General features: G+C 38.4%; 1 protein-coding gene and 1 long non-coding RNA gene across 2 annotated transcripts in view; one reads left to right on the forward strand and one right to left on the reverse strand.

The window, feature by feature from the left end:
- The window catches only part of TTC27 (tetratricopeptide repeat domain 27), a 176,991-nt gene that overhangs the window by 71,655 nt on the left and 79,368 nt on the right, over window positions 1-25,968 (reverse strand). The window lies entirely within an intron of this gene.
- On the forward strand, window positions 19,185-21,983 carry LOC125128183 (uncharacterized). The gene is made up of 2 exons (XR_007135164.1): window positions 19,185-19,408; window positions 21,752-21,983. It is a non-coding gene; the product is annotated as an uncharacterized LOC125128183 (long non-coding RNA).

Genomic DNA, 25,968 nt, shown 5'->3' on the forward strand with positions numbered 1-25,968 from the left:
AACCTGCACCACAACCCGATCTGGTGCAGCTGCAGCAACACCAGATCTTCAATGTGCTACAGCTGCAGCACAATGGAACTTCCAGGAAAACAGTTCTTTTGTTTGCTTATTTTTGCTTTTTCAGGGCCGCACCTGAGCCATATGAAAGTTCCCAGACTAGGAGTCGAATCGGAACTACAGCTGCCAGCCTAGGCCACAGCCAAAGCAACTTGGAATTCAAGCCTCGTCTGGGAAATACACCACAGCTCACAGCAACACCAGATCCCCAACCCACTGAGCAAGGTCAGGGGTGGAACCCACATCCTCATGTATACTAGTCAGATACGTTTCCGCTGCACCACAATGGGAACTCCGAAAATAGTATTTTAAACTGAGGTTTCCTACAATAGTTCTTTCAAAGAACTAGCCTTATTAATCAGTCTTTTTACTTTTTCTAAGAAAAATTGTCCTTCAGCGTATCTATGTCACAATCATAATGTCACTTTGACAATGGCACTTTCTAACAGAGATGAGAGAAAAATTATATGAAGAAATTCAGCTAGGTCTTTTTCTTGGAATAAAGTGAAACCTAAGGGTGTGTCTATTTGATCTTGGAGTATGAGTTCTCTTACTGCTCAGCAAGAGGGCCAAAGGGCAGGACACTCATTCATTCGAGATCATCCTCACAGTGCAGTGGGCAGCTTCAACCTGCACGCACTGAGGAATTCCTCTGCTAGGCTGAAATACCTGTACTTTGAACTGAATGCCTGAACTCCCAGGAGCTATGTCAAGAAGCAGACCGAGGAGAGTAAGCTGGCCATCTCGGAGAAAAGGTACCAGGGCCAAATGCAAAGCCAAAGGCCTAGCAGCATCCAGGGGTGTCGTGATGAGCCATCGCAAGGCCGTACATATCAGCATCAAGGTGGATGCAGACACTGGAGCTCCAAGCAAACACATGGACAACAGTCCCATCACCGTGATCATCTTCACCGCCTTCTTCATCTGTCATTCAGTCTACAGTTTGTATTTTTTGTTACATACTGAGACCTCTCAACTGAATTATCATGACTTTTGTCACATAATGCAGCACTCAAATTTTCTTTTTTTGCTAACTGACTAGTTTTCATAAGCTTGTCTTATGAGGATTAGATGGCAACAATACGTCAATGTTAATTTTCTAATGTGAACACCCAAGTGGTGGGTATGTAAGAGAGCGACCATGTGTTTGAGGATGATGCAGCACTGTGTTGACAACTTACTTTCCAAAACTTCAGGATACAAAAGACAGTTGGTTCTGCACTTACAAGTCTTCTGTAAGTTTGAAATTTTTTCAAGTTTTTGCAAAGTTAACTTTTAAAATTGAAAATTTCAAAAAAAAAAAAAAAGTAAGAGATACCAACTTCCTCAGGAGATAAAAAAGGACAAGAATCTAACATATCCCACTAAAGTAAAAGGAGACTGGTTTCTGAGCAGAGAAACTGCTCCTAAACTGAGGGCTGGGGGCTGGGGGCTGGGGGGTGGGGAAATGAAGTTCTCTATATTATACTAGGTGGGAGATAGTATTTGTGAGCCTAAGAATATCCTGCAGAATGAGAAAACACTCATTACATCACTTCTTTGACAATCCAAGATGGTATTCAATCAGATCAGTCAGAACAAACTGAGTCATAACCAGACTCCTAAACTATCTTGGTCAAAATATTTTCAAAGCTTTCTGGACTTACTTCAGAGAAACTTAATAGCAAAAAGGTTGCATGCTTCTGCCCAGAGCTATTCAGTTGTAGGAGAGAAAAGAAGAGAAGAAAAACTTCTAGCTGAAGACATATGGTTGCAATACATAAATAAAAGGTTCAGTGAATTACTTCATTAAGGGGGGCAAATTTTTCTTTTTATCAAATTTTTTTCCTTTGGAAAGAAAAAAATAAATAATGCTTATTTAATAATTAAAAGCCAAAAGCAACATTCCAACACTTACTTTTATGAAGTCTTAATTTCATGTAAAACATTTGATTTTCAAACACAACTCATGACATCTGCTGTAATTACTGCATCTATCAAAAACATATTAAGCAGGGAGGTCCATCACAGCTCAGCGGAAACTAATCCAACAAGTAACCACGAGGACGTGGGTTCAATCCCTGGCCCGCTTAATGGATTAAGGATCTGGCACTGCCAAGATCTATGGCATAGGTAGCAGACGCGGCTCAGATCCCTCACTGCTGTGGCTGTGGCTGTGGCTGTGGCCAGCAGTTGTAGCTCTGATTCAACCCCTAGCCTGGGAACTTCCATATGTTGCAGGTGCAGCCCTAAAAAGCAAAAAAAAAAAAAAAAAAAAAAAGGAAGAAAAGAAAAATATTAAGCAGCACTCAGTAAGTACGTCCTAACTTATTAATAAATATACTTATTATGTATTTCAGACACTTTTAGATTATCTTAGGCTGTCTCACAGATAATCTCCAAAACAGCAGAGATCACTGGAGAGAGAGTACAGAAAACTGAGGTTTATTAGAATTTGATACCATAAATAAGCCCCTGCGCAAGTATAGTTATGATTTATCAGAACTTGGATAGGCCATGTGTATGACTAAGATTAAAAACAGAATTCTAATTTGTTTTCACTCCTGCACAGAAAATACTTTTACTGCATTAACTATGAAAACGCCCTAAAGAAGACTTACCTCCCTATACAACAAGAATATTAAGTTAATTTGCCTATTTCCCCTACTGAATTCAAACTACTCTATTATTTGCTGACTCCAAATACAAGGACATATTTACAGCTCATCTCTAGGTTATTCAGAGCAGGATTACTTCTGGTGACTCATTCTGAAATAATTTCATTATATTTAAACAAACTAAAGTCCTTTAAGGGGGAAAAAGACCACGGATGAGTGAAGCAGCTGCATTCTGATCAGGTCTACCTCCAACAGGCAAGTCATCTGAGCAAAAGGGCAACCACTGGAACCAAGAAAAATTAGAAAATTCATTTGCAGAAACACAAACTGAGTAAAAGGCACTGAAGAGGAGAATGAATAATGCAGAGGAATGAATTAGTGACTTGGATGAAAAAGTAATGGAAATCACCCAATCAGGACAGCAGACAGAAAACCAAATGAAAAACCATGAAAGCAATATGAGATCTATGGGATAAAATAAAGCAGGCCAATCTATGCATAATAGGGATTCCAGAAGGAGAAGAAAAACAAAAGGGGACTGAAAATATATTTGAAGAAATCATGTCTGAAAACTTTCCAAATCTAAAGGAAACAGATATCAAGATTCAGGAAGCACAGAGGGCCCCAAACAAGTTGAACCCAAACAGGCCCACACCATGACATATTATAATAAAAATGGCAAAAGTTAAAGATAAAGAGAGGATTCTAAAGGTAGCAAGAAGAAAAAAAAAAAAAACAAATAATAAAAAAAAAAGGTAGCAAGAGAAAAGCAAATAAGGGAACTGCCATTAAGGCAACAGCTGATTTCTCTACAGAAACCCCAGAAGACAGTGGCAAGATATATTCAAAGTTCTAAAAGGGAAAAATGTGCAGCCTAGACTACTCTACCCAGCAAGAATATCACTTAAAATAGAAAGAGAAATAAAGAATTTCTCCAGCAAAGAAAAACTAAAAGGGAGCTCCCATTGTGGCTCAGGAGAAACGAATCTGACCAGCATTCATGAGGACACAGGTTCGATCCCTGGCCTCGCTCCGTAGGTTAAGGATCCAGCATTGCCGTAAGCTGTGGTGCAAGTCACAGATGTGGCTCAGATCTGATGTTGCTGTGGCTGTGGTGTAGGCCAGTGGCTTCAGTTCCGATTGGACCCCTAGCCTGGGAACCTCCATATGGTTCAGGGGAAGCCCTAAAAAGCAAAAAGCAAAAAAAAAAAAAAAAAAAAAAAAAACAAAGAGTGCAGCAATACTAAAGCCATTCTAAAAGAAATACTGAAAGGGCTTCTCTAAATAAAAAAAAAAATTAAAAAAAAAAAAGAAGAAGTAAGGAGACATAGGATGTAGGAAATCACAACTGGAAAGCAATCACTTAAGCCAGTATACAGATCCACATGGGGGGAAAAAAAAAACTATTGAAAAAGTGACAGTAAACACAAGGAACAGCAAAAAGACAAATAGGAAGATGTTAAAAAAGGACTTCAAAATCATAGAATGTGGGGAAGGAAAGTAAGAAAATCTAGACTTTTTTTAAGAATGTGTTTGAGCCTAAAGCAAGCAGATATAGGAAGGGGTTAACATACCTAAAAAAAATGGCAACCACAAATAAAAACCAAACTTACATTCACAAAAACTAAAAACTAAACAAGCATAAAATAACAGGAAATCATCCAACCAAAGAAAGAAAGGAACAAAAGAGAAACATAGAATCAACTGGAAAACAAGGTTTTAAATGGCAATAAATACATATTTATCAATAATAATCTTAAATGTCATTGGACTGAATGCTCCTATCAAAAGACAGAGTGGCAGATTGGATAAAAAAGCAAGAGCCTACAATATGCTGTCTACAAGAGACTCACCTTAGGGCAAAGGACACATATGAATTGAAAGTGATGGATGGGAAAAGATATTTCATGCCAATGGACAAGACAGGAAAGCAGAAGTTGCAATATTCGTATCAGACAAAATAGACCTTAAAATGAAGGCCATAAAAAAAGACAAAGAAGGACACTATTTAATGATAAAAGGATCCATTCAGGAAAAGGGTATTATAATCATCAATATATATGCCCCAAATATAGGAGTGCCCAGATACAACAAATACTAATAGACATAAAAGGAGAAATTGATGGGAATACAATCAGAGTAGGAGACTTTAACACCCCACTCACATCAATGGACAGATTCTCTAGATAGAGAATCAATAAGGCAACAGAGATCCTAAATGACACAATAAAAAGTTAGATTTCCAGGGCAACCACAAGCCAAAAGCAAATACTGCATTCGCAAAAAATGAAAAAAAAAAAATACACTCAAGCAGATAATAACAGGAGACCATCCAACCAAAAACAAAAAAAAAAGAAAGAAAGGAAGAATGGAGAACCATAGAATCAACTGGAACACGAGGTTCAAATGGCAATAAATAATCATCTATCAATTATCACCTTAAATGTCAATGGACTGAACGCCCCAATCAAAAGACACAGAGTGGCTGAGTGGATAAAAAGGCAAAAACCTTCAATATGCTGCCTACAAGAAACTCACCTTAGGACAAAAGATACATATAGATTGAAAGTGAAAGGGTGGGGAAAAATATTTCACGCCAATAGACAAGACAGAAAAGCAGGAGTCGCAACACTCATATCAGACAAAATAGACTTTAAAACAAAACACATAAAGAAAGACAAAGAAGGACACTACTTAATGATTAAGGGATCCATCCAAGGAGAGGATGTTATTATTGTCAACATATATGCCCCAAATACAGGAGCACCCAGATACATACAACAAATATTAACAGACATAAAGGGGGATATTGATGAGAATACAATCATAGTAGGAGACCTTAATACCCCCCTCACATCAATGGACAGATCCTCTAGACAGAAAACCAATAAAGCAACAGAGATCCTAAAGGAAACAATAGAAAAGTTAGACTTCATTGATACCTTCAGGACACTACATCCAAAAAAAGCAGAATACACATTCTTCTCAAATGTGTGGAACAGTCTCAAGAATCGACCACATATTGGGACACAAAGCTAATCTCAATAAATTTAGGAGCATAGAAATTATCTCAAGTATCTTCTCTGACCACAATGCCATGAAATTAGAAACCAACCATGGAAAAAGGAAAGAGAAAAAACCTACTACATGGAGACTAAACAACATGCTACTAAAAAACCAATGGGTCCATGAGGAAATCAAGGAGGAAATTAAAAACTACCTTGAAACAAATGATAATGAAGACACAACCTCTCAAAATCTATGGGATGCTGCGAAAGCAGTGCTCAGAGGGAAATTTATAGCAATACAGGCCTTTCTCAAAAAAGAAGAAAGATCCCAAATGGACAACTTAACCCTCCACCTAAATGAATTAGAAAAAGAACAAAGAAGTCCTAAAGTCAGCAGAAGGAAGGAAATTATAAAGATCAAAGACGAAATCAATAAAATAGAGACTCAAAAAACAATAGAGAAAATTAATAAAACCAAGAGCTGGTTCTTTGAAAAGGTGAACAAAATTGACAAACCCCTGGCCAGACTCACTAAAAAGAGGAGAGAAAGAACCCAAATAACCAAAATTATAAATGAAAAAGAAGAAATCACAACAGATACAGCAGAAATACAAAAAACCATAAGAGAATACTATGAACAACTATATGGCAACAAGTTTGACAATCTGGAAGAAATGGACAATTTTCTAGAATCTTACAGCCTGCCAAAACTGAATCAAGTAGAAACAGACCAACTGAACAGGCCGATCACTAGAAATGAAATTGAAGAGGTCATAAAATCACTCCCTACAAATAAAAGTCCAGGACCAGACGGCTTCACAGGTGAATTTTATCAAACATATAAAGAGGAATTGGTGCCCATCCTCCTTAAACTCTTTCAAAAGGTTGAAGAAGAAGGAATACTCCCAAAGACATTCTATGATGCCACCATCACCCTCATTCCAAAACCAGACAGAGATACCACCAAAAAAGAAAACTATCAGCCAATGTCATTGACGAATATAGATGCAAAAATTCTCAACAAAATCTTAGCCAACCGAATCCAACAACATACCAAAAAAATTATACACCATGACCAGGTTGGGTTCATCCCAGGTTCACAAGGATGGTTCAACATTCGCAAATCAATCAGCATCATACACCACATTAACAAAAAAAAAAGTCAAAAATCATATGATCATCTCAATAGACGCAGAAAAAGCATCTGACAAAGTCCAACATCCATTCATGATCAAGACCCTCGCCAAAGTGGGTATAGAGGGAACATTCCTGAATATAATCAAAGCCATTTATGAGAAACCCACAGCAAATATAATACTCAGTGGGGAAAAACTGAAAGCCTTCTCACTCAAATCTGGAACACGACAGGGATGCCCACTCTCACCACTACTCTTCAACATAGTTTTGGAAGTCCTAGCCACAGCAATTAGACAAACAAAAGAAATAAAAGGCATCCATATAGGAAGAGAAGAGATAAAACTGTCACTATATGCAGATGACATGATACTATACATAGAAAACCCTAAGGACTCAACCCCAAAACTCCTTGAACTGATGAATAAATTCAGCAAAGTAGCAGGATATAAGATTAACATTCAGAAGTCAGTTGCATTTCTGTATACCAGCAATGAAATATTAGAAAAGGAATACAAAAATACGATACCTTTTAAAATTGCACCTCACAAAATCAAATACCTGGGAATACACCTGACCAAGGAGGTAAAGGACCTTTATGCCGAGAACTATAAAACTTTAATCAAAGAAATCAAAGAAGATGTAAAGAAATGGAAAGATATTCCATGTTCCTGGATTGGGAAAATCAATATTGTAAAAATGGCCATACTACCCAAAGCAATCTACACATTCAATGCAATCCCTATCAAATGACCCATGACATTTTTCACAGAACTAGAACAAACAATCCAAACATTTATATGGAACCACAAAAGACCCAGAATCACCAAAGCAATCCTCAGAAACAAAAACCAAGCAGGAGGCATAACTCTCCCAGACTTCAAGAAATACTACAAAGCCACAGTCATCAAAACAGTGTGGTACTGGTATCAAAACAGACAGACAGACCAATGGAACAGAAGAGAGAACCCGGAAATAAGCCCTGACACCTATGGTCAATTCATCTTTGACAAGGGAGGCAAGAACATCAAATGGGAAAAAGAAAGTCTATTCAGCAAGCATTGCTGGGAAACCTGGACAGCTGCATGCAAAGCAATGAAACTAGAACACACCCTCACACCATGCACAAAAATAAACTCCAAATGGCTAAAAGACTTAAATATACGACAGGACACCATCAAACTCCTAGAAGAAAACATAGGCAAAACACTCTCTGACATCAACATCATGAATATTTTCTCAGGTCAGTCTCCCAAAGCAATAAATATTAGAGCAAAAATAAACCCATGGGACCTCATCAAACTGAAAAGCTTTTGCACAGCAAAGGAAACTCAAAAGAAAACAAAAAGACAACTTGCAGAATGGGAGAAAATAGTTTCAAATGATGCAACCAAGGGCTTCATCTCTAGAGTATATAAACAACTTATACAAACTCAACAGCAAAAAAGCCAATCAATCAATGGAAAAATGGGCAAAAGACCTGAATAGACATTTATCCAAAGAAGATATACAGATGGCCAACAAACACATGAAAAAATGCTCAACATCGCTGATTATAAGAGAAATGCAAATCAAAACTACCTTGAGATACCACCTCACACCAGTCAGAATGGCCATCATTAATAAATCCACAAATAACAAGTGCTGGAGGGGCTGGGGAGAAAAGGGAACCCTCCTGCACTGTTGGTGGGAATGGAAACTGGTACAGCCACTATGGAGAACAGTTTGCAGATACCTTAGAAATCTATCCATAGAACTTCCATATGACCCCGCAATCCCACTCTTGGGCATCTATCCGGACAAAACTCTACTTAAAAGAGACACGTGCACCCGCATGTTCATTGCAGCACTATTCACAATAGCCAAGACATGGAAACAACCCAAAGGTCCATCAACAGATGATTGAATTTGGAAGATGTGGTACATATACACAATGGAATACTACTCAGCCATAAAAAAGAATGACATAATGCCATTTGCAGCAAAATGGATGGAACTAGAGAATCTCATCCTGAGTGAAATGAGCCAGAAAGACAAAGACAAATACCATATGATATCACTCATAACTGGAATCTAATATCCAGCACAAATGAACATCTCCTCAGAAAAGAAAATCATGGACTTGGAGAAGAGACTTGTGGCTGCCTGATGGGGGTGGGGGGAGGGAGTGGGAGGGATCGGGAGCTTGGGCTTATCAGACACAACTTAGAATAGATTTACAAGGAGATCCTGCTGAATAGCATTGAGAACTTTGTCTAGATACTCATGTTGCAACAGAAGAAAGGCTGGGGGGAAAATGTAATTGTAATGTATACATGTAAGGATAACCTGACCCTCTTGCTATACAGTGGGAAAATAAATAAATAAATAAATAAATAAATATCTGCTCTTTCCCCATGGTTCCCTCATCAAAATGAGAATGGGGAAATCTATCAAAAGAGTAATTATGAAACATCAAAAAAAAAGTTAGATTTCATTGACAGTTTCAGGACATTACATCCAAAAAAAAAAATCAGAATATCATTCATTTCAAGCGCACATGGAACATTCTCAAGGACTGACAACACACTGGGGCAGAACACTAACCTCGAAAAATTTAAGAGTATAGAAATTATTTCAAGTATCTTCTCTGACCACAATGGCATGAAACTAGACATCAACCATAGGAAAAGAAATGGGAAAAAACCGACTACATGAAGCCTAAACAACATGCTACTAAAAAACCAATGTGTCAATGAGGAAATCAAAAAGGAAATTAAAAATACTTCAAGACAAATGGTTATGATAATGAAGACACAAGCATTCAAAATCTATGGGATGCTGCAAAACTAGTGCTTAGAGGGAAGTTCACAGTGATACCGGCCTTCCTCAAAAAAGAAGAAAAATCTGAAATCTACAATTTAACCCACCACCTAAATGAATTAGAAAAATAAGAACAAACAAAACCTCAAGTCAGCAGAAGGAAGGAAATCATACAGGTCAGAGAGGAAATCAATAAAATAGGGATTCAAAAAACAATAGAAAAAAATCAATAAAACCAAGAGTTGGTTCTTTGAAAAGGTAAACAAAACTGACAAACCTCTGGCCAGACTCACCAAGAAGAGGAGAGGAAAACTCCCAAATAAACAAAATAAGAAATGAAAAAGGAGAAATCACAATAGATACTGTAGAAATACAAAAAACCGTAAGTGAATACTATGAACAATTACATGCCAACAAATTTGACAACCTAGAAGAAATGGACAACTTTCTAGAGACTTACAGCCTGCCAAAACTGATTCAAGAAGAAATAGATCAGCTGAACAGGCCAATCACTAGAAATGAAATTGAATATGTCATAAAAACACTCCCTACAAATAAAAGTCCAGGACCAGATGGCTTCACAGGCGAATTCTACCAAACATACGAAGAAAAACTTATACCATCCTTCTTAAACTTTTCCAAAAGGCTGAAAAGAAGGAACACTCCCAAAGACATTCTATGAAGCCACCGTCACCCTAAAAGTAAAACCAAAGATACTGCTAGAAAATTATAGGCCAGTATTTTTGATGAATATAGACATAAAAATTCTCAACAAAATTTTAGCCAATGGAATCCAACAACACATGAAAAAGATCATACACCACGACCAAGTGGGATTCATCCCAGGTTCACAAGGATGGTTCAACATACGTAAATCAATCAAAATCATACACCACATTAACAAAAGAAAATTCAAAAACCACCTGATCATCTCAATAGATGCAGAAAAAGCATTTGACAAAGTCCAACATCCATTCATGATAAAAACTCTTACCAAAGTGGGTATAGAGGGAACATACCTTAACATAATAAAAGTTATTTATGACAAACCCACAGCCAATATAATACTCAACAGAGAAAAGCTGAAAGTCTTTCTGCTAAAACCTGGAACAAGACAAGGATGCCCACTCTCACCACTTTTCTTCAACATAGTATTGGAAGTCCTAGCCATAGCAATCAGACAAACAAAATAAAAGGTATCCAAATTGGAAAAGAAGAGGGAAAATTATCACTGTATGCATATGACATGGTACTATATATAGAAAACCCTAAGGACTCCACACAAAAACTACTCAAACTGATCAATGAATTTAGCAAAGTAGCAGGATACAAGATTAACATTCAGAAATCAGTTGCATTTCTGTATACTAAAAATGAAATATTAGAAAAATATAAAAATACAGTATCTTAAAAGGAATACAAAAATACAATACCTTAAAATTGCACCCCCAAAAATTAAATACCTAGGAATAAACCTGCCCAAGGAGGTGAAAGACTTATATGCTGAGAACTATAAAACACTAATCGGAGTTCCCATCATGGCACAGCGGAAACGAATCCAACTAGGAACCATGAGGTCTCGCTCAGTGGGTTAAGGATATGGCATTGCCGTGAACTGTGGTGTAGGTCACAGACGCAGCTCGGATCTGGCACTGCTGTGGCTCTGGCATAGGCCAGTGGCTACAGCTCTGGGAACCTCCATATGCCACGGGTGCAGCCCTAAAAAGGACAAAAGACAAAAGACCAAAACAAAACAAACATAAAAAAAAATTAATCAACAAAATTAAAGAGGATTCAAAGAAATGGAAAGCTATTCCATGTTCCTGGGTTGTAAAAAATGGCCATGCTATCCAAAGCAATCTACAGATTCAATGCAAACCTTATCAAATTACCCATGACATTTTTCACAGAACTAGAACAAACAATCCAAAAATGTATATTGGAACCACAAAAGACCCAGAATTGCCAAAGCAATCCTGAGGAACAAAAACCAAGCAGGAGGCACAACTCTCCCAGACTTCAGGCAATATTACAAAGCTATAGTAATCAAGACAGTGTGGTATTGGTACCAAAACAGACATACAGATCAATGGAGCAGAATAGAGACCCAGAAATAAATCCAGATACCTACGGCCAATTAACCTTTGACAAAGGAGGCAAGAAAATGGGAAAAAGACAGTATTTTCAGCAAGTGATGCTGGGAAAACTGGATGGCCTCATGTAAATCAACTAAATTGGAACACATCCTCACACTGTGCACAAAAATAAACTCAAAATGGCTTAAAGACTTAATCGTAAGACACCATCCAACTCTTGGAAGAGAACATAGGCAAAACATTCTCTGACATCAACTGTACAAATGTTTTCTTAGATTGGTCTCCCAAGGTGACAGAAATAAAAGCAAAAATAAACGAATGGAACTTAATCAAACTGACAAGCTTTTGCACAGTAAAGGAAACCATTAAAAAAAAAAAGACAACTTGTGGAGTGGAAGAAAACAGTTTCAAATGTTGCAACTGACAAGGGCTTAATCTCTAAAATAGACAAACAACTTATACAACTCAACAGCAAAAAAACCAACAACCCAATTGAAAAGTGGGCAAAAAACCTGAATAGACATTTCTCCAAGGAAGATACACAGATGGGCAACAAGTACATGAAAAAAATGCTCAGTATTACTGGTTATTAGAGAAATGCAAATCAAAACTACTATGAAGTATCACCTCACATCAGTCAGAATGGCCATCATTAATAAGTCCACAAATTACAAATGCTGGAGAGGGTGTGTGGAGAAAAGGGAACCCTCTACACTGTTGGTGGGAATGTAAATTGATACAACCACTATGGAAAACAGTATGGAGGTGCTTCAGAAAACTATAGAACTACCATATGACCCAGCAATCCCACTCTTGGGCATATAACTGGACAAAACTTACCTTGAAAAAGACACATGCCCCTATATGTTCATTGCAGCACTATTCACAATAGCCAAGACATGGAAACAACCCAAATATCCATCAACAGATGAATGGATTAAGGAGATGTGGTATATATACACAACGGAATATTACTCAGCCATAAAAAAAGAACAAAATAACGCCATTCGCAGCAGCATGAATGGGACTACAGACTGTCATACTAAGTAAGTCAGAAAGAGGAAGATAAATATCATATGATATCACTTACATCTAGAATCTAATATATAGCACAAATGAACTTTTCCCCAGAAAAGAAATTCATGGACTTGGAAAACAGACTTGTGATTGCCAAGGGGGAGAGAGAGGCAGTGGGATGGACTGGCAATCTGGAGTTAAGAGATGCAAACTTGCCTTTAGAATGGATAAGCAGTGAGATCCCGCTGTATAGCACTGGGACTATATCTAGTCACTTAAAATGGAGCACGATGGAGGATGATGTGAGAAAAAGAATGTATATATGTATGCATGACTGGGTCACTATGCTGTACAGTAGAAATTGACAGAACACTGTAAATAAACTATAACAGAAAAAATAGAAATAATAAAAAACAAGGTCACTCATCCATGAAATGATTTGCTAATGACCTTTTGCACTTCCAATACTCTCTTAGTATTGGCTTTATCAAGAGTGTTTTGTTTAATTTCAAGCATTTGAGGAGGTTGTTAGTTTTAGGCACCATTAGCCGACTGCAAGTATCAGGTCTGTTCCTTAGGGGTAGACTGTGCCCAAGTAGTCTGGAAGACAAGGGGGGAAGCTAAATCCTAGGAGGATGGAACTGAGTAACATGAAACCTGAGTTTCTATGTGTCTATGCATGGGTATGAACCTGGACAGAACCAGTGAGCTCAGAGAGAAACTGGCACTTTGTGCAAGCTTTCACAACAATCCCTGAAATCTGGGTAAATGACCTCTAAAGCAGTGTCCTACCCTTTCCCTTGCTATTTTCTCTCTCTGGTCTCTAAATTCCATGCAGTTCACACCTGAAAGTCTTGGGCACTTGGGTCATAACTTAAAACTGGTATGAGAAGGTGGTCATTAAGGAAGAATGATAACATCAAAAATAGAGAGAGAGAGACAGAGAAAGGCTAACATACCCTTCATTAATCATTAAGAGTTGAAAGCTAATAGAGGATCCTCTAGGAGGGGGACAAAGAGATGTGGATAAATGGGAAAGAGATGAGTGGAGAGTGAGGAATGGTCCAGGGCTCAGTGAGGAGGTGGTGGGGTGCAGGGAGGGGGGGTGGGTGGAGAGTCAAGTCACAGAAAATCCAGACATAACTCCTGGGACACAGCAAAGACAACTTCATGAAGTATATTTCAGATGTGAAACTGTTTTCAAGTTTTAAGGTCATTCCCTATTAACGTCCTTTTCTCCCCAAACTCCACCTCAAAGCATTTATACTTTTTCCTTTGAGAAAACACACTTGTGCATGTGGATTCCCTAACCCCACATAATAACAACTCTCCAGCCTTCCAGAGAGGTCAGGTGACACCTCTATGGGGAATAGGGAATAAAAGAATAAAACCTCCAAAACAATGATGGGCCTTCTCTAGTCAGTGCTGTTTTCAGTAAAGAAAACTTTTCCCTCAAAACTAGAGAAGATCAAGACTACATTTTAAAATTAGCACACGAGGAGTTACCCTCATGGCTCAGCTGTAACGAACCCGACTAGTATCCATGAGGACGCGGGTTCAATCCCTGGCCTCACTCAGTGGGTTAAGGATCCGTTGTTGCTGTGAGCTTTAGGGTAGGCTGGCAGCTATAGCTCTCATTCAACTCCTAGACTGGGAACTTCCATAAGCCGAGGGTGCAGCCCTGAAAAAAAAAAAAAAAAGACAAAAGATAAAATAAAATTAGCACATGGAGAATGATTTAGTACAAAAGGACAATTCTGAACAAGGTCTGGTCTGACTTAGACTTTATTTATGTGCTTATATCTAGAAGTATGGCACACACATCTTCAAAAGAATACAGCTAGTCCCTAAGGACCCACACTTTAACTGAAGGGTATTCATTCTTACTTGCATGATATCAAAGTGTTTATCAGCTTTCTGAAGAGCCAAGAGGAAATTAGCTGATAATTTAAAATGTGTGACTGGGTATATGCCAAATCACCTTGTTTTGGGCAATGTGTGTGTGTGCTTGTGTGTGTGTGCGTGCACATACGTGTATGTACAAAGGTGGGATTTATTATAAAAATATGTACTTAATCAAATATATCCAACAGTTGGGACGAACAGCTCTCTCTGACAGGAGTCTGCAGTCTTTCAGTTATAATTCACAAACAGATCAGTCAAGCTAACTGCCACCTCAAACTCCCAAGCCTAAGAAAATTTCCAAGAGGAACAAGGGGAATGAGAATTAAAACCTATTAACACACCTAAGTATCAACAACACCATTAAACCTATTATCAACCCAGTTTTACCTCATGCATAGAGAACTGCATGAAAGATTTAAAAAAAAAAAAAAAAAGGCTCGCCCAAAGTTTAAAGCTATGAAATAGGTGAGCCTGTCTGAATCCAAATAACAAGTTAATAGCTTCATTAAAACATTAACCTCCTAAGCGAAAATTATCAGATCTGTGAAAATTAAAAGCAGCTTCTCCATAGAAAAATACTGAAAACTCTAATTAACTGGGGTTTTCTCCCCAAGTAAATCCCATAGGACAAGAGTCAGGGTGTGGCGTGGCCAAGAAGATCTTCCATGACTGCTTCCTGTTCCAAAGACTTTTTCGTGTGTTGGTTCGTAGGAACTGGGTCTACTAACAAGGGGTTGGAAGGATCTAGACGTCTTTTTTGTGAATGCAGAGTGAAGAGATGAACATGAAGAAGAAGTCTTCAAGGAAGCCAGACAGCCATCTCAGAGCATTCCCCTTAGGCACACCTTGGCAGTTCTTAAACTTTTTGGTTTCAGGACTTCTTTAAATGCTTATAAATTACTGAGAGACTCCAAAGAGCTCTCGCTTATGTGGGCCATAAGCTATCGATATTTATCATATTGGAAATAAAACTGAGTGAAATTTAAATATTAATCCATTCTAAAATAATAAAACTATTGCATTTACACACATAGAATGTTCAACCTTTTTTAAAAAAAGTCTTGAAAAGACTGGCAACATCTTACATTTTTGAAACTCTCTTTAATGTCTGGCTTAATAGATGACAGCTGGACTTTCATACCGGCTTCTGTAGTTAATCTGCTGCAATACAATGGTTTCGTTAAAGTTTATGATGAAAATTTGGCCTCATACAGATAGGCAGTTGGAAAATGGAGAAGTATGTTAATAGGTTTTTCAGTTAACTGTGTATATTATTCTTTGATACTATATCAAAATGCAACACGTGGTACCTTCTTAGAGTTACTTGTAACGTGAAATTTGAAATCCTATCAATGTTTCTCTGTTACATTAAAGACTGTTAAAGTAAAATCCATTGGTCTAGAAAAAAAAAAAAACAAAAAAAATCCACTCTCTGATCCATATTGAACTTTTTTTTTTTAAGGGCCACAGGTGCAGCATATGGAAGGTCCCAGAGCCACAGCCACACCAGATCCCAGCCGCATCTGCAACCTACACCACAGCTGAAGGCAACACCAAATCCTTCAACCCACTGAGCAAGGCCAGGGATAGAACTCACATCCTCATGGATACTAGTCAGGTTCTTAAGCTGTTGAGCCACAACAGGAACTCCTGTCTTGAACTTTAAATGGATCTTTTGCCCATGCTTGACATTTCAACATCATGCATCAATCATTTGGAAAATCTGCAGATTTCCAAATGCTGACATACTTCACATAATATTAAAATTTAAATGACTAACATACAAAACAGAAATAGACCCAGAGACAGAAAACAAACTTATGGTTATCAAATGGAGAGGGGGGTAGGGATAAATTAGGAGTTAATATATATATACTACTATATATAAAATAGATAACTACAAGGACCTACTACGTAGCACAGGGAAATCTACTCGGTATTTTATAATAATCTATAAGAAATTGAAAAATAATATACATATATATGATTCACTCTGCTGTATACCTGAAACTAACACAATATTATAAATCAACTGTACTTCAATAAAAAATCACATAGTAATCTATTATTATATTAACCAATTATCATACTCATAAAATTAATAAATTTTATTAAAAGTAAAAATAATTAAAAATTACATGCATTAATATCACCAACAACCTCACAAGAAAAATCTCATCACAGTACTTCCAGGTTTGGGAAGCTGTCAAGTTCATAACTGCAAACACAAGTTTTCCCAAAGTTTCATTTTTTTCTTAAAAGCTCAAAATTTTATCACTGATAACAGATACTGTCAATTATTTTCCTAGAAGTGATGAGTTCAACCCATTCATTTTTGAGAAAATTTCTGTTGAATACCCCTAGTTTGTTAGTAGTTCTTCCAAGTAAAAATGGTGCTCCATGCGAAAAGCAGCTAGCTCAGCTCTTTCTTGAGACAACCACTGTGCTTCGGCATGCAGCCCAAGTGCTTTGCAAGTACTTCCCAGTTCATCATGCAGAATATTAAAAAGCACACTGTCAAGGCTAAAGACTTAATAATATTTACTGCTTAATCAAAGACAATCATAATCAGTAGTTCCCTGGTGGCCTAAGTGGTTAAGGAATTGGCATTGTCACTGCTGTGGCTCAGGTTCAATTTCTGGCCTGAGGACACCTGCATGCCATGGATGTGAAACAAGCAAACAAAAACAAAAAAGTCCCCACATTCATAGATGAAACTATCCTTTTTTTTTTTTTTTTTTTTAGCTACACGTGTGTGGCATTGAGGCATGGGATGACTACCAGCCTTGGTTTGGGTTCAGGGGCCAACAGTTTGACCACCCCCCCGCCAATAGCTTCCACTGATTCAATATCAACACTGTTTCAAAGACAGCTGTGACCTGCAGACACTATGCAAGGTCTGGGGAGCTTCTTGGCTCCACAATCACCCTTCGAGAACCACTGTCTGAGAACTGGGAGATGCACATCCTCTCATGCCTTCCCCAGACCCCAGCCACCTCCAACTTTCCCCCAAAGCTTCTTCAGGGGGCCATGCTTAGTAGTTAGGGACATACTTAAAAGTCCTTTTTTATTATCTTGTCTTAAAAGATTAGGAAATGAGAACACAAGTCAGTCATCTTACAATGTGCAAGTATTCTAAGAGTGCAAAGCCTAAATGGTGAGTCCCCATTGCAGCTCAGCGGTAACAAACCCAACTAGCAACCATAAGGATGCAGGTTCGATCCTTGGCCTCGCTCAGTAGGTTAAGGATCCAGTGTTGCTGTGAGCTGTGGTGTAGGTCGCAGATGCTACTCGGATCTGGCATTGCTGTGGCTGTCGTGTATGCCGGCAGCTGCAGCTCCAATTAGACCCCTGGCCTGGGAACGTCCATATGCCACAGGGGCAGCCCTAGAATGTTTTGAATTCCTAGTAACATCCTTTTTAAAAAGGTTCAAGTAGTTAAGTCTAATAGTAATTACACCCTACTTTCTCAAGCAATCTCAGGCAGATGCAAAGCACCTGTTCCTCAGCAAGCTCAATGACACCTGGCCTGAGTCTGTGGCCCTGGTAACACTCACCTCTAAGTTCCTTTGGGCACTCAGCCCTCTGTTAAATCACAATGATGGCCTCCAGGCCTTGGTAAATGCCTTTTGCCTCTGTTCTCAATGTACTTGGGCGTGAGAAAGAAAAACATCTGGCACTACGAAAGATTAACAGCCTACCTCTGCATAAGACAGCCTCTTCCAAAAATGCCCATAATCACCACTCCCATCAGACCCCAAATTTCTGAGGGCTGGGCTGAAGAGCTATCTTTGTTTTGTTTTTTGATTTTTTTTTTTTTTAAGGGCCGAACCCACGGCATATGGAGGTTCCCAGGCCAGAGGTCGAATCGGAGCTACAGCTTCCGGCCTACACCACAGCCACAGCAACGCCAGATCTGAGCCCGTGTCTGTGACCTACACCACAGCTCATGGCAACGCTGGATCCTTAACCCACTGAGCGAGGCCAGGGATCAAACCTGCATCCTCATAGATACTTGTCAGATTTGTTTCCACTGTACCACAATGGGAACTCCCTGAAGAGCTATCTTTGAATAAGCACCTTGGAAGTGGTTCATATGCTCAGGCAAGTCTGGGAAATGTTGCACGAGGCTGTTTTGATGTACACAGGGTGCTGTTCCAGGGAAAACCGATGTGTTGGTACAATCAACACAATCTGACTCTGCATGCTCTGACTAGAATCTTGCTGAAGTTATAGCATTTAGTGCCTTGAGAGGTGTGCTTTCAGTGGGTGTACTTTATGCCATCCTACTAGGAAGTTCCTCTGCTATCACCCAATTTTCACGGTTCTGTAACTTTCTAGGATTGACAAAAAATTTCACTACAAATAATGAAGTTTATGCTGTATATCGCTTCTTCCTTCCTTTACCTCACCAATCTATGAACTAAGCATTGCCTATTTTTCACTAATCTATTACCATGAAACTCACATCCTAGTTCGGCCCATCGGCCTCCCCCTGGGCACAGGACCACATCCTGATAGATACAGTATGCACCCCATTCCCCTCCTTCCACTTAAGTTGTAGGCCTTGTGATGCTGAGTTCTGCCACCAAGCCCTTTTGTACAAAAGCCTCTATTCACTTCTTCCTGCTTATGCTGGTTCAACCCCTTTCCTCCAGATGACGCCAAGTCTTACACTGATAGCTTCTTTCTTACACCTTCTTTAGAAGAGTTCGGCATGGTGAAACAAAGAATGGACTTCGAAAGCCAAGGCAGACCTGGTTTGAATTCTAATCCAGCTATAAGACCTAGGGTAAGTCTCTCAAATTTTCTGTGCTTCAGTTTCTTTGTCAGTAAAGATATAAATAGTGCCCACTTCCTACGATTATTTAGCACCTGGCATATAAGTGCTCAGTAAATGGTAGTAACTATACACAGTTTTGAATAAGCAGTAATAACTGTAATTATTCCAAAAAATATAAAAGCACAGCTATAGTCACAGGAGCAATTCTGGTGTATTTTTCAATAACTTTCAAATGCTGCATGTGGTTATTATCCCAGGTGAAGTACAGAGCCAGAATGGAAGACACGATTTCATATCTCAGATACATGAAAAGCTCAATGGAAGACTGGCATGCTAAATGTGAAACACTTTAATTATCCCAATGTTTTTAGATTTTCTAGGTAGTAATTTTTTCACTTTTTTTTTTTTTTTTTTGGCTGTGCCTTTGGCATTTGGAAGCTCCTAGGCCAGGGATCAAATCCAAGCCACAAGAGCAACCCGAGCCACAGCAGTGACAACTCCAGATCCCTAACCCCTGGAGCCACCAGGGAATGCCAATGATTGCTTTCAGTGAGTTAGGAAAGATTAGGCAGTTCTATTTTCTTGTACCTAGATTTCCACTCCACTAAAATGAGGATAGTAATAACCATCAACATTTACTGAAGGAATACTACGTGCCAGGCAGTATTTCAAGCATTTCATGTATATGAACTCATTTAATCCCTGAGTATCTGAATGAGGTGGACATTACTGCTCTCTCCACCCTCCAGGCACAGGAAGTGAAGCACAAGAGGTGAGGGGGCTTAGCCTTGGCCACAGTACATGATCCCTCTTCCTCTTGGACTGTGAGGTCTAGGGACAATGAAATCGGGTGCTTTTCTGACAGCAGACATTCTAACACTGAAGCAGGCAGAGAAAATCAGATAGATGAGAACAGGGTGAGAAGAGAGAGAAAGAGAAAGACTTAATCACCTGATTGAGCCCTGAATCCAGCTATCTCTGGGTTGGGAATACCCCTAGACTTCCCAGTTATAACACCCAACAAATTGCCCTTTTTACAGCCAATGTGAATTGGGTTTCTGTCCCTTCTAACTAAAAAATTCTTTGAGACCGGTTTTTGAGTTGTACTGAAACAAAAGTATAAAGAGTCTTGAAAAGCTCTACATTTCAATCTGTCCTGATGTTTAGGAAAAGGATATTTTTAAAAAGTATAAAAATCAAATGATATTACAAACACCTGATATTTAGGAAAAGGACATTCAAAGTAAGTATAAAAATCAAATGCAATTTCTCAAATTTGAAGCCATATCCCCTCACTGGGCCAAGGTCAGCTTGAATGACTAGATCACATGCTCCTCTCCACCTCCCATCCTCTGTCAGTGCCTCCAGAATGGCAGCCTCTATTCTCCGCTCATTAAAATAGCCAAATATCAAGGTCAATACCAAGTCTGCTAAGTATAATATATGTGGACATACTTCCATGAAGAAGATATGAGAAAATATAACACAACACATGCATATTCTGAGACACCCAATCATAAGAGAGAAGTCTGCAGTGCATAGCCAATGACCAGCTTATAATATAGAGGAAAAGCTTTTTGTTTTTTGGTATACTGGGAAATATAGAGTGAACATATTTCCAGTTTATGAAGTAGTTAATTCATGGACTCCAGCGTCTTATCACTTCTAATAACATTAAAGGGTAGTGATATATGCATGTAGTTAATCATTTTGGAGGAACTCTGTAAGAAAAAGCTGACATTCCTTTATCTCTTCCCCCACCCCCCTCAAAAAAAAAAAACTAAACTGAATTACTACCCTCTGTAACCTCTATGTTACTCTCAGTGTGATCACAGTAACTGCCCTGTTCCTGTTAGCTTTGGCACTAGGCTGAAGATTACACTGGAATGATATTAGAAAGGCTGGTCTCCATAGCTCTCAGATTGCTAAAGTGCCAAATGAAAGTATAATCTTCAATTTAGCTAACTTAGTTATTCCTGATAATAAGTAGGTAATTCAAAACTGAATTTTTTTTTTTTTTTTTTGGATGAGACATGGCATAGTGGGGTGGGGGAGAAGCTACATGAAGAATAGATAGATAGATAAACAGACAAAGTATTTTATATTCCACTGGTAAAAAAGCATGGTATAAATAGATACAACATTCCACAAACATCCACTAAGTGCCTATTCTGAATATATAAAAGTGAGTAAAACATAGAACATGACCCCTCAAAAAGCTCACATTCTAGCTGTGAAGATGAAAAGTTTCCAAGTAAACTATAATTTAGTAAATGCTAAAATACAGTATCATGAACAGATGTTCTAAAAACGCTCATTTAAAAGTTGTGACATCTCAATTGGCTTCCACAGGTAAGAAAGTCAAAGTGCAGTATGAACAGTCTCCAGTGACAAGAAAACTGCTACAATCCCGAATTCCAATTCAATGCAATGTCTTCACAGAAGTTCAAGGGAAAGATTCCTGCTGCACAATCATCTCAAGAAGCACAACGACCTGCACAAAGGCAGACCTTTGCTATCGAAATTCACATTCTGCATCAGCAAAATTATTTCAATAATAAACATATAAATAACCTAACATTAACCCTCAATGACTGAACTGAGTTTAACATTAACATGAACATTATTAGACAATTCTTCGGGGAGGCAATAACTTCAACAAACAGTACTATCAAACTCTGAATCAGAGGAATTGGCAAAAGTGCAGATTATGAGCTAAATGGCTCAACAAGTGACAGAAAATTAGACAAACAGTGCATTCATCTTGTCCCATGATCTAATTTCCAAACTTTCTGCGTTGGGGAGTGAAAAGGTTTTCTCTGATTTTCCCTGTAGAAGCAGAAATAACAAGAGTGTCATTCTGTTGTATGGGCAGAGAGGTACACCACCCCCTTCTTAATGCAGCATTTGGGCAGCAAGATGAAGAGACTCCGAATAAAGTAAGGCCAAGACAGGCACAAAGTGCTGGGGCATGACGATGTGGCGCTTTCTTGAAATCCATTTTCCCCAGGCAAAGCTCATTCGTGTTACTTGATACCTAAAAGCATCATCTGCACACAATTTAGAGAATCATAGAGGTTTCAAATGGAAAAGATATGTTATATACACTTATAAACAAGTTTACCTCTGTACTTAAGTTTAATTTGCTGCTACAAAAGAAAAATATTTGATGACCTGGTTATGATAAACACCAAAGTTCACGGAAGAGATGGATGCAAAGCAAATCATTTCTAAGTCAATACGTCCTTCATTAATAAAAATATTTTCTAGTACTATTAGTATTAAAAAGGTCGAAACTCTGAACAAATGACAACAAAATATTTAAACCATTTTCCAAAATGGAAAAAAACACAATTATAGTGTAGTCTTCTTGAACAAACAACTACATACTTATTTTAATTAAATGTGCGTGTTTGATCATCTTAACACTTTGGTCATTTTAACACTTCACTGGTTGGCGTGAAATGAATTTTTAAGAAATAAAATTCAACACAATAGTAGCAATTCATCATGAATAAAAGAAGATGCTGATCATGAAACTACATCTTCACCTTCCTTACTTTCTGTTGGGCCCAGCTGCAGGGAGAGGGCTCAGCGACTGCCTCAGGCTTTAGTTGTTCCACAGTCCGGGCCCCAGCCACAGAGAGCAGCTGGCCTGAGGTCATGCCCTGCCTGATGCCACCCTCCAGTGTGGGAGGGGGGAGGGAGGGAGAAGGTAAAGGGGACACTCAGGTGGGAAATATCCTGGGCTGTGCTGGGCCTGCACCTCAGCGTGACTTCTTCCTCAACCTAATCCCACTTTCTCCTCTTCAACAGGAACTGGAACTTAACCAATACCTTACACTCCTAGCTTTGTCTCACTGTTGTGGAGGAAATGACCTGTGACAATAATATCAAGGAAACCTGACATAAGATGATAATTAGTGAAAAGACATAAAATTATTCAAATGATATGTGACAAGCAGCTGGGCACATACTAGGTCCTCAATAAAACATTTGCTGATTCAAACACTGTGTAGAAAGAAAAGCAAAAGGACACGGTAACTGAACAGTCTTTTGCTGAGAGTGGAGATGAAAAAGAGAATGCAGTGGAAAGTAATACCAAGACAAACCATCTGGGCCTGGGAACTGAAGCTCTTTGAAGTGAAAGACTACTTATAAATTATGTTAGTATACCCAGGACCTAATATAGTACCTGGAACATACCAAGAATTCAATAAATGTTTGCCAACCAGGGAGTTAGTATATTCATAGTAACTTGGTAATCCTCATACTGCTTTATCAAACTATACCTAGAAAAGATCTGGAATAGAGTGTTAGGTTTTTCTTCACGGTTTTTTGTTGTTGTTGTTTGGTTTTTTTGGGGTTTTGTTTGTTTGTTTTTGTTTGTTGGTTTGTTTTTTGTTTTTTAGGGCTGCACATGTGGCATATGGAAGTTCCCAGGCTAGGGGTAGAATCAGAGATACAGCTGCTAGCCTACACCACAGCCACGGCCAAGCCAGATCTGAGCTGCACTGTGACCTACACTACAGCTCACGGCAACAGCAGATTCTTAACCGACTGAGTGAGGCCAGGGATCAAACTTACATCTTCATGGATACTAGTTGGGCTCTAACCCAATGCAGGTGGGCTATTTCTAAAAAAATTAATTTTCAAAGCTCTTAAAGACTGATTAAAAAATTTTAAAAAGACCAATTTTTAAAGTGTTCCATGGTTTGGTTTCCTGACTTCTCTCAGTCTTTGAAAAATAATCATTTTAAACATTTTTTTTCTCAAGATATTTAAATTTAAGCAGCCTACATTCCCATCAACAGTGCAGGAGGGTTCCCTTTTCTCCACACCCCCTCCAGCATGTATTATTTGTGGACTTATTAATGATGGCCATTCTGACTGGTGTGAGGTGGTATCTCATGGCAGTTTTGATTTGCATTTCTCTAATAATCAGGGATGTTGAGCCTTTTTTCATGTGTTGTTGGCCATCTGTATATCTTCCTTGGAGAAATGTCTATTTAGTTCTTTTGCCCATTTTTCAATTGGGTTGTTGGCTTTTTTTTTTTTTTTTTTTTTTTGCTGTTGAGTTGTATAAGTTGCTTGTATATTTTAGAGATTAAGCCCTTGTCAGTGGTATAATTTGAAATTATTTTCTCCCATTCTGTAAATTGTCTTTTTGTTTTAATTTTGGTTTCCTCTGCTATGCAAAAGCTTGCCAGTTTGATTAGGTCCCATTGGTTTATTTTTGCTTTTATTTCTATTGCTTTGGGAGACTGACCTGGCAAAACATTTGTAAGGTTGATGTCAGAGAATGTTCTGCCTATGTTCTCTTCCAGGAGTTTGATGGTGTCTTGTCTTATATTTAAGTCTCTAAGCCATTTTGAGTTTATTTTGGTGCATGGTGTGAGGGTGTGTTCTAGTTTCATTGATTTACATGCAGCTGTCCAGGTTTCCTAGCAATACCTGCTGAAAAGACTGTCTTTTTCCCATTTTATGTTCTTGCCTCCTCTGTCAAAGATTAATTGACCATAGGTGTCTGGGTTTATTTCTGGGTTCTCTATTCTGTTCCATTGGTCGGTCTATCTGTTTTGATACCAGTACCACACTGTCTTGATGACTGTGGCTTTGTAATATTGCCTGAAGTCTGGGAGAGTTATGCCTCCTGCCTGATTTTTGTTCCTCAGGATTGCTTTGGCGATTCTGGGTCTTTTACGGTTCCACTATGGAAAACAGTATGGAGGTACCTTAGAAAATTATACATAGAACAACCATATGATCCAGCAATCCTACTCTTGGGCATCCATCAACAGATGACTGGGTTAGGAAGATGTGGTACATATATACACAATGGAATACTACTCAGCCATAAAAAAGAATAAAATAATCCTATTTGCAGCAACATGGATGGAACTAGAGACTCTCATACTGAGTGAAGTCAGTCAGAAAGAGAAAGGCAAATACCATATGATATCACTTATATCTGGGATCTAATATACAGCACAAAGGAACCTTTCCACAGAAAAGAAAATCATGGACTTGGAGAATAGACTTGTGGTTGCCAAGAGGGAGGGGGAGGGAATGGGGTGGATTGGGAGCTTGGGATTAATAGATGTAAACTATTGCCTTTGGAGTGGTTTAGCAATGAGATGCTGTGTAGCACTGGGAACTATGTCTAGTCACTTACTATGGAGCATGATAATTTGAGAAAATAGAATGTATACATGTATGTGTAACTGGGTCACCATGCTGTATAGTAGAAAAAAAAATTGTATTGGGGAAATAACAATAAAAAAAATTTTTTTTCTAATTTAAGCAGCCATACAAAAAATGTTTTACAAGCTTTACTACCTTTCATTTTAATTTCAATTTCAAATTAAATGATTTATCTAAACTAGGACAATAAACCAAGTACATCATCGCTTAGATTTATCTCTCATTTCCACCCATACTGAATCTTCTCTCAGTTAGTATGCCTAGCAAAGCACTCTCTACCTAAGGTCTCCACTTCTATTGTCACCAATATATGCTGTACAGTGCTCCAAAGTTCTCTCAAGGTTTCTCTTATTGAGAAGGAAAAA

This window comes from Phacochoerus africanus, chromosome 5 (genome assembly GCF_016906955.1).
Source record: "Phacochoerus africanus isolate WHEZ1 chromosome 5, ROS_Pafr_v1, whole genome shotgun sequence".
In the NCBI taxonomy this organism is placed as follows: Eukaryota; Metazoa; Chordata; class Mammalia; order Artiodactyla; family Suidae; genus Phacochoerus; species Phacochoerus africanus.